This window comes from Pinus tabuliformis, chromosome 2_1 (genome assembly GCF_031772625.1).
Source record: "Pinus tabuliformis cultivar Carrire ecotype Pingquan chromosome 2_1, CPIR1, whole genome shotgun sequence".
In the NCBI taxonomy this organism is placed as follows: Eukaryota; Viridiplantae; Streptophyta; class Pinopsida; order Pinales; family Pinaceae; genus Pinus; species Pinus tabuliformis.
The window spans coordinates 753816288-753830665 of record NC_142299.1 but is presented as its reverse complement, the minus strand read 5'-3'; the positions used below and the strand labels follow the sequence as shown (position 1 = coordinate 753830665).

Below are 14378 nucleotides of genomic sequence, written 5' to 3'. Positions count from 1 at the left end.
CATTATTCTATTATATTGATTGCCCTATATGGATTTCAACTCCTTGACCTTCAGATATTGGATATTCAATTAATGAACTATTCTTCAACATAACATATATAAATAAAATATTAAATAATAATAATAATAAACTAAAAGACATAACCTAACTCAAGGATATGACTTAACTAAGGGACATACCCATTCACCATCATGACTGGAAAGCTTATTGTTGCTTCCTAACCTACAATTCAAAAGTTACAAACTCCCTTAACCAAGTGCAACCTTAAAGGAAATTAAGAAGGTTTCCCATTTTCACCACATAACTCTTCCTCTCACTTTAGGCTAGTTCTTTTTTTGCATAAGGGGAGCAAGGGGGGAAATAGTAGAAGAAATTGTTTTTGCGGATGTTCTTTAGAATAGAATTATGGTGAAGTTTACCAAGACTAGTGTCTATCTAATTGGGTAATGGAGTTTAATATCAAAGAGAGAAAGAGGGTTTAAATATGAAGGAGATTGAGCCCTTCATTGATTTTCGATAATTAGTCCAAAATAGATTTTTATATTAAGCAAGAAAAAAGTGACATCCCTTAAATAAGAAACACCATAACGACCATGAAATTATAGTCAACAATAATGTGTGACCAATTAATAAAGAAGGTGGTAAAAGCCATTCCAAACAATAGAAATGATGATAGCAAAATTCTTCAACTATTCAAGGTTATCTAAGGGAGTAGGGAGGGTTAGATAATTTCATCCTTGATCTCTTCTTTTGTGATAAAGCTACCCTTCTACAAAGAATATTTCAGCAATGAACTATTGGTAATTTTGTAGATCATCCATGAGAATAATAAAGAGATGGAAAAACCTCACATTGAACCTATCCTTGCGAACCCTCCCAAATATATTTAACTAGGTGCTTGGAGGGGAACACCCAATGTTTCAACCATGCCTCTAGCAAATGAAGTTGTAAAACACATCTTTCCATACTTCATAAAAAATGTCCCAATTTATGGCACTTTATGGATATCATCTTCCATCCATCACATCACACTTGAAAGGGATTGTGAAGGCTCAAGCAATGAAGGGCCACATAGTGCACCAACATGAGGTTCTCAAACTATTGAAGGACAACTTGGTTATAGCAAAAAATAGGATGAAACAAATTGATCAACATCATAGTGAAAGGGAATTTGAAAGGGGGGATTAGATATGAGTGATAGTGCAACCATATCAAACAACAAAGGGACAATAAATTAGCACTAAGGTATTATGGCCCTTACAAGGTGTTGTAGAGAATTGGAAGTATGGATTACAAATTCAAGTTATCTCCATCTTCATGTGTACATCCAATCTTTCATATTTCTTGCATAAACAATATCCTAGTCCAAACAATTTTACTAGAGACTAATGAAGAAGGGAAAACCATACTAGAACTAGAAACAATCCTGAAAACAAGGATTAGGTAGTTGAGAAATCGAGCAATTACTGAATACCTCATCAAATGGAAAAACCTACCTGTGGAAGAGGCAACATGGGAAGATGATTTTTTCATGCAAAAACACCAGCAGTTGGTCAAGTGTTGAGGAAAACACTTGTTTGAAGGGGAGGGGGCATGTTAATCCTCAGACAAGTCCCATGTTAACCTCAAAATGTTAGTTTTTGTAGCATCGGATGTGTTCTAGCCACGAAATTTGGTGGAGAGGCTAGAATACATGTATTCTCCAAAACCCAGAAATCGTTTCTGGAAATTCCACCTAGAGATGACTTAATTAAAATAATTAATTGTTTTTTAATGGTTCCTAAGTCTAAACTTAGGAAATCTTATTAATTAAAGGGTATTAATTAAGTCATGGTGAGAATCTTCTAGAAGAAGACTTGGATCGATTTGTAGTTAATCTTAGCCATCGATTATGTTTTAATCTTGGTCATTGAAGCGTGAACAAGAGATTATAAGACGAAATTTGATGGGGGTTGGAGAACACACTTGAGAGCCAGTAGTAGTTCGAATTTACTGGCAAATCGAACTCCAGAGTAGCAGCGCTGAGTTGCTGGAGGGAGATCTAGTGAGCTCGAAGCAGTGAGAGAGGGGCAGGGATAGTAAGGCCGGAAGGAATTTTCTCCAATCCAGTGAGTGCATAGCAGAGAGGCAATGAGTGCCATAGAGAGGCAACGCGGAGCTTCAGAGGGAGATCCATATTTTGTTGAGGAGAAGTTGAAATTCAGTGCCAGAAGTCGGAGTGGGAGCTCGGAGGCCAGGAGGATCGATTTTTCAAAGAGCAACTGATCAGTTAGCGAGAGAGACGCTAGTCCAAGTTGTGGGACATAGATTTGCGTAGGTTGATGCGGAGGCAGCAAGGGGCAGCGCATCTTGAGCCAAGGTCAGTGTTGGATCACCGGTCAGAGCTTCAGAGGGAGATCCGTATTTTTCTGAGGAGAAGTCGAAATTCAGTGCCAAAAGCCGGAGTGGGAGCCCGGAGGCTAGGAGGATCAATTTTTCAAAGAGTAGCTGATCAAATAGCGAGAGAGACGCCAGTCTGAGTTGTGGGACGTAGATTTGTGTAGGCTGACGCAGAGGCAGCAAGGGGCAGCTCATCTTGAGCCAAGGTTAGTGTCGGATCACCAGTGGGAGTGATATTTTTCTCACTAGATCTCCTGTCAGTTATTTCTCTCTATGGAAAGCTAGATTTGAGATTCCATAGATTTGTACTCAAATTTACTACTACTTAATAATAAAACCCTCAGCTGCTGCACCAATTTTCCCAAGTTGGGTTTTTCTGGGACATTGTTCCAAAATAACAGTGTTATTTGTGTGTGTGTGCATCTATTCTTCGAGAATTATTTTTCTTCTGCTATATTGTATTTGTGAAGGATGCAATGTATATGTTTCGATATTTTCTGTATGAAATTGCAAATAATTTGTTTAATTAATTTAACAAATAGAAGAAATATTATCAGTTGCTGCAGTAGGATTCGGGGTTAGCCAAATTTTCACATGGTATCAGAGCACAAATTATAAGCCGGAGAGCTAAATAGCAGAAGAGAGGAGGAATTTTGAATCTCTGTAGAGGCAGTAGTTTGAAACCCTCAAGAGGCAGCACAGTCCTTGGGCCAGGAGGGTCAGTTTTTAAGGAAAATTTATTTCTCTAAGAGAATCGACATAATTAGATTTTCTAGATCAGATCTTACCAGAGGCAGAGGGAGACACAGTATTTTCCTTGTAGAGCAGATCTGCAGTTTGCTATTGCAAAATAGCGTTAGGAGGAAGGAAGAGCACAAACTGAGGGAATTCTTTTCTCAGGGGACTTCTAACCCAGAAGTTTGATTTTTCCTAGCAAAGCAGCAGTAGCTATGAGCAGATTTTCCCACTCCAACAGGGAGTGCGTAGAGCCAGTCAGTAGCTACGTAGAGGAGAAGAGGAGGAATTCGACATTTTTGCAAAGATGGAAGTAGCAGGGCTGAGAGATCAGGATCGATTGGAGGGAGCCTGCAACTATGTGATCTGGAAGGCAAGAATTTTGCGTCTTCTAGATGAGTACGATCTCAAATCTTATATCAATGTCGTGGTAGCTTTACCCGCAGATGCAGATCCACTTAAGACCTACAAGAAGGAGATGGCGAAGGCAAAGAGGCTGATTCTCGATGGAGTTCGAGATCATGTGGTGTCTCACATAGCTGGCAAAGATACTGCCCGACAGATGTGGGAGGCACTTGCTACGCTATACGAGGGATCTTCCGAGGAGCGAAAGATGTATCTTGAGGAGAATTTGAGATGCATGAGGATGCAGAAAGGGGAGCGCATAGACCCCTTCCTTACTAGGCATTCACACAAAACCCCTCATTAAATGTACCATTTCATTATAATTGTACCCTTTGGCTCCTTTATATGTACCAAGGAGACCTATTCTTAGGATAATCAAATCTTGTCTTATACATTATATTCATTGTAAAATGAGGTTTCCTAGTTGACGTTGACTATAATAATTGGCTTCTTATCATTTTTAAGATGCATGGTTCATAACATTCAAAGCATCATGGTTCATTATCCAATTCAACTCACTACATTTATGCGAAATACATGTCAATAACACTAAATATGGAACAGTGAATAGATGTACCTTGTTTGTCGACCACCAAAATTGTCAAATAAGTGAGATGAGCATGGTGCGAGAGCATATCCAAGTAATTGTTTGTGGAGAAACACTGATGTCAATTGTGGAACTATTGTTTGTATTTAAGATCATAAGAGAAAAAATCTCCTCTAGTTACCAACTTATCCCTTGATGTGATCAAGTAACAGGCAGGAGGAAGGATCTTGAGTTGCAATGTTGCCTTGATTTCAAGTTAGCAATTTCAATAGAAAAAGGCATCTTCTTCTAGGGAGATTTGTCGGATTCTCTGCATCTCATTCTTGGAAGTACTTGATCTTTCTTAGAGTATGGTCTTCTTGCCCATCACTATATGTTGATTATGGAGTTGAGAGGACTTATTTAAGAGTTTGAGTTGTCTAAAATGAACATTGGGATGCCTGGGCCATTTTTAAGGGATTGGGGTTGGTGCTTTGGTTATCTGCTTCTATAGTATGACACTCAACACCTATATTCCATGATTCTTCAAAGATACTTGTTACCCTAGTCCTTATGCAGACTACCTATCCACAAACGCGAAGGACATATGGGTTTGTAGGCTTAATAGTGCTTGGTATATTCAATTTTCTTATAAGTTGAGAGTATTTGCTTGGTTGGTTATTGCACTAAGAGGCGCTCTATAGCCCAGTATGGGCGAGATGTATAGGCATAATGTAAGATTGTATGTCAAAAAAATTTAAATGCCAGCGTACAAAAAAATTAAAATATAACAAAAAATTAGCTCAACTAAAATTAAAAGATTAAAACATATAAGAATTTCATCTATTGTTTCAATCCTCATAAGTTTCAATTTCTTTTATTGTTTTGATGTCGAGAAAAGTTGGCTCATACATGTAAAGAAGTTAACTCTGGATTATCTTTCACTTGATGAGAGGTTTGCTTGATCTTTCACCAACCTTATTAATATTGTGCGTTGCAGATAGAATTGTATAAGTGATTGGATTCATGTTGTTGTTGCAAACAATTTTTGGGCAGTAAAAAAATGGACAATTTATGGGAAAATAAAATGAATGCACTGCGTAGACTTTCGTAATATACCAAATTATAAATTATCAGGGTTTTACCAAAAATACATTAAGCCATAAAAAATCTTCTCGATCCCATGCAAAATTGCACACTTGCATTATAAAATTTGCAGTACGAGTAAAATTTTGTAGTCAAACCCGAAATGCTAAAATAAAACAAAAAATGGGAATAAAGCAATTTTATTATAATATTGAGCAATTTAGATATAATGTTGTGGAATATAATTGCGATGACAGCCATTAGAAGATCTGCTATGACGCTGGATTGGGCCTCCAAAATTAACTGCGACTAATAAGCACTACTGCAAACATTCTCTACAAACCTCCGTTGAAGCACTATGAGGTTTCTAGGTGAATTCTCCTCAAAAGCGTTGGGCTTTTTTCCAACACACAATAGCAAACCCGAGGGTTTCCGTCCTGGGGCTACATAAGCTGGGAACTATGTTCTCCAAACCTCATCAAACAGAAAATACTAACAATCCAAGATGTCCTCAAATGATCTCCTCCTCCTTTTAAAGGTCCAATAGATAGATCTCCAATCTTCTTGAAGTATTTTATTTTATTATTTTATTATTATTCTAGAAGCTCTCCCTTTACTTCATCTTCAACGACTTTTTAATTTATTTAAGTCACTTTTGGCCTTTTCCCCTTAATTATTTTTTCCCCTTTTTAATTAAATGACTAATTAAAGTCATTTTAATCTGGGAAAATGGTAAACTGGCCACCATACTCTCTATAGCCACTGGAAGTCACTTCTCAGCATCCCATCTTGTAGATCTTCTCATTCTGGTTCCAACGAGTTGTTACATTAAGGTGTTTTGTCAGATATTCCTTCTGGAATGCCACCGTAAGTGTGATTAATTAAGTTATGCTCAATAATAAACTCATTTTACAAGAATTATCAGAAAACAATAGAATTAGAAACAAGTTGTGCGGAGCTTCTCATGATAATGAGTATGCCAAGAGAATGTCATTGGATGCCATAAAAGATCCTCAAAACTCTCCTAGAACCCCTGATGATGTAATCCTCATCCCGTGACTTGGTGTAATGTCTTGAACTGGGTATTTTGCCAAATTTGCATAAATCAAACTCAACCAAAATTTCACCATTAAATTATTATTCATTTAAGAGAATATTGCCATGTAAAATAAAAACAAACAGAGCACTGCAATACAATGAACATGAAAATTCTCAGCTTTTATTATAACAGATAAACTGGGGATTTACATGCATATACAACCAAAATAGTTGACATGAACGTTGGCCTCCAAGATAATCTGTTGCACTACACCGGCCTCCCAAAACTGAACTAAACTGCCATTGCTAAGCCCTCCTGTGAATTTTGGATGAATTCACCAAGGGGAGATGGGTGCTCACCCAATATCACTAAATCACCTTAGGGTTTTCGACGTGGGGCTACCAAGGAAGTAGAGAACTGAATTCCCAACCTCTCATACAAGAAGAAATAACAAATCCAAGATGTCCTCTAATGGCCTCCTCCTCGTCTTTTTATAGATCTGATGGACCCCTCTAAAAGCTCCTATTTATTATTATTTTAATCATTGAGCACATTTCCCTTAATTAAAATATTCTTTTAAATTGGCCACCATGCCTCCTCAAGCCTCCGAAAATCACTTCTATCCATCCCATCATGTAGATCTTCTCGTTCTCGTTCCAATGAGCTATTACTCTAAGGTGTTCTGCAAAGTATTCCTCCCGAAATGCCACCTTAAGCATAGTTAATTAAGTCAGGCCCATTAATAACTTAGTTTTTTGAAAGTTGTCAAAATGCAATAGAACGAAAGGCAAACTGTGCAGATGATGGAATATACGAAGCGAATGTTACCAGACCTCATAAAAGCTCCTCAAAATCCCATGAAACACCTCCATAAGCCCCTGGGCCTGCTGATGAAGTGAACCTGTACCTGTGACCTGTCTGCCCTAGCCCTGAAAATCCATCCTAACCATGTCGTGAGGAACACCAAAAAAAGGAACATTACAAGTCCTCTCGCCCCAAGATTGCTTGCCCTCAAGCAATCCAAACCTGTGGACCAGTCTGGTGGCCCAATGCAGCTGAGACCCAATGCCTGGATCCCATACAAACCGCTAGGTGAGGCTATGCCTCTGTGTCAACCCACCAAGAACGGATCCCTCAATGCCCGGATCCCAGACCAATCTTTGACTGAACTTGTCATCAATAAACCTCCTGGATCCCAATGCCACCAAGCATCAATGCTCCATGGCTCTTGTTGGGCTATAGCTTCGGCTATGAATGTTGCCCCATCGACTGCGTACCAACTCATTACCTCTCTCCAATCCAACCTCTGGCATAGATCGAGGTCAACCCTACTCTGCTGATGTTGGGCTAGTGCTACTGAAATACTAACGAACTATCGATCCATAACCCAATATCCACTGGAACATGCAATAACCCTCTCGTCTAAGGGTTCTTGTTGTATTGTGCCCCGAACTAAGAATGATACTCCATCAATAGGATACCGACTCATGATCTCCTGCCAATCTAATGTATGGACACCTGTGCAAAGAATATGTATAGTAGGCTGATACTAGTCCATGCTCAACTCCTAATGCTCTACCCAGTCAATCAAAACTTGTCCAAGAAATCCTGCCTCTCTCCCACTAATGGGAAAAAGTGGGCAAGTTGTGCTACAAGCCCTGTCTATGTACTCCTGGAGAGGGTTGTTGCTTGAAAATGTTGCATCTTTGTTGGCTGCCACTACATCTGTTTGCACCTCATCAATGGGTAGACCCAAAGATGGATGCACTACCACCTCCCTCGTCTGATAGGAAACTCCACGCTCCTCTAGTCCACCAATCTCTTGCAAAATTGTCTTTTCATACTCCAACACCTCCTGGAGACATGTGTCTGCAAACAATGCCACCCTGCTAGCTGTCTGTACATTTTCCTGCTCCCCATTAGTGGTTGGCCCCAAGGATGGCTGCTCATCCTCCTCCATCATGGGCTCAACATGAACCTCCAATTGGCTCTCCCCAAAAGGTTCATTATGCATACTGTGCATATCATCCTCCTAAGTTGACTCATGCTCCACCATATGCTGCTCCTGCTGACTCATCACCAGTGACTCATCATCCTGAATGTCTACCATAGGGTCCACTAAATGCTCACCATACACATCAAAATATAAATCTGTCCTGCTGTCAACAACTCCACATGACTGCTCATGCTCCCCAGAGGCATCCTCGTATGACCCCATGGATTCATCCAAAGAAGAGTCCTCATCTTGAAAGCCAGAAGGAATATCCTCCTACTCTACCTTTGCCATCTACTCTGCATCTCTCAAGCATGAGTGGTCAGGTCCCCAAGGTTCCTTGCAGATGAAGCAAAGACCCTTCCTCCTCATCTCATTCTTGTTGCATGGTTGGTCGCCATAAATCCACTGCAACTCCTCCTGGGTCAATCGTCTCCTGAACAGTCCAATGTTTTTCTCAACTAACCTTTCGGCTAGTTCATAAGCAGCAGGTGAAACCAACTGTTCTTCCCTCCAAATGGCCAACAACCTAAACTGCAACCTCCTACAAATGGCATCATGGCCTCCCATACATGAGGACAAAATGGACTGCATGTGTGTCATGACTGTGTTAGGATGATGTTTCCTAATGCTGAAGAAGCATTGGAACATCTACAGGATCAAATCATCACACTCCAGCTCAAACATGAGGTCATAAGATCTAACCAAGGCCATGACTTATAGAATCTCTAGCCTCTTCCCAAAGGTAGGGCTCTCACTGCTATCCAAATCATGAAAGGTCTCCACTATTAGTCTGAAGACTCTCCTCATAAGGCCATCACTGTAAGGAGGTATAGGTGCAGTGAACCTCATGATACTACTAAGATAAGAAACAATTGGAAGTGTGACCCCTACACAAGGATTCTCCAAAAAATTGTGTTGTATGAGAGCAAGCATGGCTGGTTTTAGAGCCCAAACCAAGCTCTTCCCATCTGACTGATGCACCTTGGAGAGAAGTGAAGCAAGTTCTTCTAGTTTGAGAATGGCTTTTGTTGTAACTCCCATGCATCTCAAATCTGTTCCAAGTGCATAAATTTTGTACCCCAACTCATGTTTTTTATGTGGCTGCTTGTGTTGTAGCAAAGTAAGTGTCCCTTTGGAAAGGGATTGGTTGATGGTTGCTGCTAGTTTATTAAGAGAGTTGATGAAGGTTTGATCCATATTTTTCTTCAATGATGACAAGTACATCAAGTTGACTCTTACATGACTTGACAGCACAACAAAAGTATATAATGATTTTACAGTGATATATGCTCTGCCCTTGACCATACAAGATGCAAATTTACTGACACTACTCAACCTACGTACCTTTTACCAACAGACTCAACACATAGGCTTTATCTTACTCCTAGCAGTGGGATAACTAGCATCCCAGATATACAAGAGTTAATGACATGGACCATATAAACTGTACATGTATTAAAGCTACAACCATATAAGCTTCTGCTCAACAAAGTCCTCAATCATCACCCCGACTCAAGACAACTATAACAACAAATTGGTAACTCCTCTCTCTACTCAAAACCTTACAGACCTCAACTCTGATATACCCCTGCACCAGTACTGTAATGTACCCTATCCAAGTTTGTTAAAGTATCACAACAAATTTTAAGGTGTATTTTGTCAAAAACATTCCATCAAGCATTTATGGTCAAATAAATACAAGAACAAAGGTAACTTTCACGGGGTAATGAACCTGTTCATTTCCTTGACAGATACTTATTCTCCTCTGATAATGAAATCACTCCACCAGAAACTGAAGTAGCTCGTTCCCAATCCCCGCATAGACTTGGTGCCCGCCAATTCGAAGTGCGTTGCTGCTCAATAAACTGATTCCACGACCTGTTTCCCGCACTTCCTTGTCATGTAGTGGCCACGACACTTGATTTGCTAGGATGCACATTCAAATTGTCTGGTCTGCTACCATTTTTGCTCCTCGAATTGATGGTTACAGTATGGACCCAACTCAAAATTGTGACCTCCATGCACATTCACTGCTCTTTCACCCTACAGAAGTGGGCGTTTAGGCTCGTCATCCTAGCTCTTCGTTCCATAAATCATTGTTCCACTCCTGGTGTTCCTTGTGTACTCATACGTCACACAGCTGGACAAAAATCTCTTTGTCACGCATACTTCAATCGCACTAGAAATTACGTTGTTCCTCTTGCGCACAGGTCGGCCTTCACGAACATTATGCGCATAGGATCCAGTGACAAACAATCATAGCCTCTCTGCCTCACATTAATCGGACTGAATTCAATCCACGTGATCGTAGATCCCTTTTCCACGAGTTGTCAGCCAACTACGAAACATCCTTCTTAGCAGCCCGAGAGATTACTAATCTAAGTGTTGTCGGTCCAGCGCTAGACGGTCTGCGCCACTGAGGCCTTCCGCCGCCACCTGAACTGATCCAATTCGACCACGCCATCTCAATCACTCCAATCAGCCTCAACTTCTTTGACTGGAAAATAAACGTCGGTTCCCTTTGCGTCCCCTAGTCTTTCGATACCCGATTTATTTAAAACTCTAACCGCACTACATGGGTCAGCCATCCATTCAACACAATGGCACACATTTGCTTTGCTCGTTCTTCATTCGATCAAGGATATTTGTCCCTACAAATCGCTCACGGTCCGAACGTCTTGGCACAGAGAATACGTTGACTTGGATTTGGCAACGAAATGACGCCAAGAAACTTAAGATGAAGCAACTTGGCCCTTTGATGATTACGCAAGCCACATGGCCTCTCAGCGAATCAAAAATCAAATAAATGAATTTTGTCGCCCTTTGAAGTCGATCACCCAGAAATGATATTCGATCCTCCTACAGTAATATGTTCTCACCCTGAATTGGTATCTCGACCTGGGAATGACAAACTCTGGAAGATGCTCAGCAACTCAGGGTGAAGTCAAATCAATGCTCAGCAAAATTCAGCACGCAGGTGGGTATTTGATCAAACTACAAATATGTATGCACACTCGCAGATCATACCCACATATTCAATGTCACGCAGGCTCCAGTAATTTGCAATCCACCAGAATTATCAATTTGGCCTTTAAAACCCACTAGCTCGGCTTCAATAAGAAAATCAGAGAAACTCAGCCGAAGAAATTTGGTCTTCGATACAACTTTGACTCCCGTAACAATTGATAAATTTGGTCCAACAGATTGTGAAGAAAAACCCTCAGGTTGGCAGGAACACCAACTCTGGTACCACTGTAATGTCCTGAACAGGGTATTTTGCTAAATTTGCAGAAATTGAACGCAACCCAAATTTCACCATTAAATTATTATTCATTTAGCAGAAGATTGCCATGTAAAATAAAAACAAACAGAGCACTGCAATACAATGAACAAGAAATTTCTCATCTTTTATTATAACGGATAAACTGGGGTTACATGTATATACAACCAAAATAGCTGAGATGAACATTGGACTCCAAGATAATCTACTGCACTGCACCGGCCTCCCAAAGCTGAACTGAACTACCACTGGTAAGCTCTCCAGTGAATTCTGGATGAATTCATGAATTCACCAAGGGGAGATGGGTGCTCGCCCAATCTCACTAAATCACCCGAGGGTTTTTGTCCTAAGGCTACGAAAGAAGTAGAGAACCAAGTTCCCGACCTCTCATACAAGAAGAAATAACAAATCTAAGATGTCCGCTAATGGCCTCCTTTTTTTATAGATCTGATGGACCCCTCTAGAAGCTCCTATTTTATTATTATTTTAATCATTGAGCACATTTCCCTTAATTAAAATATTTTTTTTAATGTGGGAAAATGGTAAATTGGCCACCATGCCTCCTCAAGCCTCTGAAAATCACTTCTATCCATCTCATCTTATAGATATTCTCGTTCTGGTTCCAACAAGCTATTACACTAAGGTGTTTTGCCAAGAATTCCTCCCGAAATGCCACCTTAAGCATAATTAATTGAGTCAAGTCCATTAATAACTCAGTTTTTTGCAAGTAGTCGGAATGCAATGAAACAAAAGGCAAGTTGTGTAGATGATGGAATATACCAAGCGAATGCCAACGGACCTCATAAAAGCTCCTGAAAACCCCATGAAACACCTCCAGAATTCCCTGGGCCCGCTGATGAAGTGAACCTGTACCTATGACCTGTTTGCCCTAGCCCTGAAAGTCCATCCTAACCATGTCGTGAGGAACACCAAAAAAAGGAACATTACACTTGGCCATCTTGTGCCCTGGAAATCCACCCTGGCTTTACTATAGAGGAAAATAAAAATGGGGATATTACAAATCCTCCTGACTCAAGATTGCTTACCCTCAAGCAATCCATATCCGTCCATTGCAGAGGCATCTGCAAACTGATGCCTAGATCCCATATGAACCACTGGATCACATCATGCCTCCATTCTAATCAAACATGAACGGATTCCCCAATACCAGGATCCCAAAATCATCTCTGACTCAACTTGTCGTTAATAGATCCACTCGGATCCCAATGCCACCATGGCTAATCATTGCCCATGTCCCATGGCTCCGACTATGCTCTGTCTTTGGCCATAGATGTTGTTCCATCAATAGAATACCAACTCATCACGTCTCTCTAGTCCACCCCTTGGCATAGACCAAGGTCAATCCCACTATGCTGATGCTTTTTTGGAATGCTGATGAGTGGTCAACGTACATCCTGCGCCCAACTAAAGCATGTAGTATCCCTCATCTCTAAAGGCCCTTGTTGTACTATGCTTCTAACCAAGAATGACACTCCATAAATAGGATACTAACTCATGATCTCTCGCCAATCCATCCTTTGGGAAGAATCAAATGCATGGACACTTGTGTATGGGACAACTCTATTATCGTGATGTTGGTCCATGCTCAACTCATGCTTCTTTTCCCGGTTAATCAACAAGATTTTTCCAAGAAATCTTGCCTCTCGTGTTGCAAGCTCTATCTATGTACTCCTAGAAAGGGTTGTTGTCCGAAAATGTTGCAGCTTTGCTAGCTGCCACTGCATATGTTTGCACTTCATCAATGGGTAGACCTTTAAGATGGATTCACCACCATATCCAAAATATCCTCCCTCGTCTGATAGGAAACTCCATGCTCCTCTAATCTACCATCCTCCTGCAAAACTATCATGTCATGATTGTTGATGATGTTATGATATAATGGGGTGAATGCAATATGTAAATATTGAAAAGATTATCCAAAGCAAAGAACAATATAGCCCTAAGGAAAATTACCACTTTTTGACTTCTCACAATAACATTTGCCTCAAATTTGTCGAATCATTATTATGCCTGCAAAAATTTGTTAGAAATTTTCTAAGACATTTACTACATGTGTGACAAATTTGCAAACAACGATGAGCTTGATAAACCTAGCCATAAAAGTGTTCTTCAGCAATGATCTAGCATCTCCAGCGAAAATATATTTTTTGCAATAAAAATTGGCTCTCACAAAAGAATTTGGCACATTCAAAATAAACCTTCGAACCTAGTTTTTCAAAGATAACCATCGCTGATAAGAATTTGACCTTTCCAAAAGCAACTCTATCTGCAATAAAACCCTCAAATTGGTAGGAAAACCAGCTCTTACTAGGGTTTTACCAAAATTACATTAAGCCATAAAATTCCTTCTTGAAGCCATGCAAAATCGCACACTTGCATTATAAAACTTGCAACACAATGAGTAAAATTTTGCAATAAAACCAGAAATTCCACAATAACACAGAAATGGGAATAAAGCAACTTTATTATATACTGGGAAATCTAAGTATAATATTTGTTGTGGAATATAGCTAAGATGACTGCCATTAGAAGATCTGCTATGATGTTGGATTGGGCCTCCAAAATTAACAGTGATTGATAAGCACTACTGCAAACCTGGTCTCCAAAACTCCACTGAAGCACCATGAGATTTTTGGGTAAAATCTCCTCGTGTTGGGTTTTCATCCAACACATAATAGCAAACCGGAGGGTTTCCGTCCCGGGGCTACAAAAGTTAACCATGTTCTCCAAACCTCATCAAACAAAACATACCAACAATCCAAGATGTCCTCAAATGTTCTCCTCCTTTTAAAAGCCCAATGATAGATCTCTAATTTTCTAGTAGTATTTTATTTTATTATTTTGTTATTATTCTAAAAGCTCCCTCTTGACTTCATCTTAAGTGAATTCTAATTTATTTAAGTCACTTTT

General features: G+C 40.0%; 1 protein-coding gene and 1 long non-coding RNA gene across 2 annotated transcripts in view; one reads left to right on the top strand and one right to left on the bottom strand.

The window, feature by feature from the left end:
* Positions 1-14378, top strand: part of LOC149202765 (phytyl ester synthase 1, chloroplastic-like) — a gene marked incomplete at its 5' end in the record, with an annotated part of 221087 nt that overhangs the window by 128717 nt on the left and 77992 nt on the right. The window lies entirely within an intron of this gene.
* On the bottom strand, positions 11919-13480 carry LOC149202767 (uncharacterized). Its single transcript, XR_016253573.1, has 2 exons — positions 13422-13480; positions 11919-13302 (listed from the first exon to the last, which is right to left on the bottom strand). It is a non-coding gene; the product is annotated as an uncharacterized LOC149202767 (long non-coding RNA).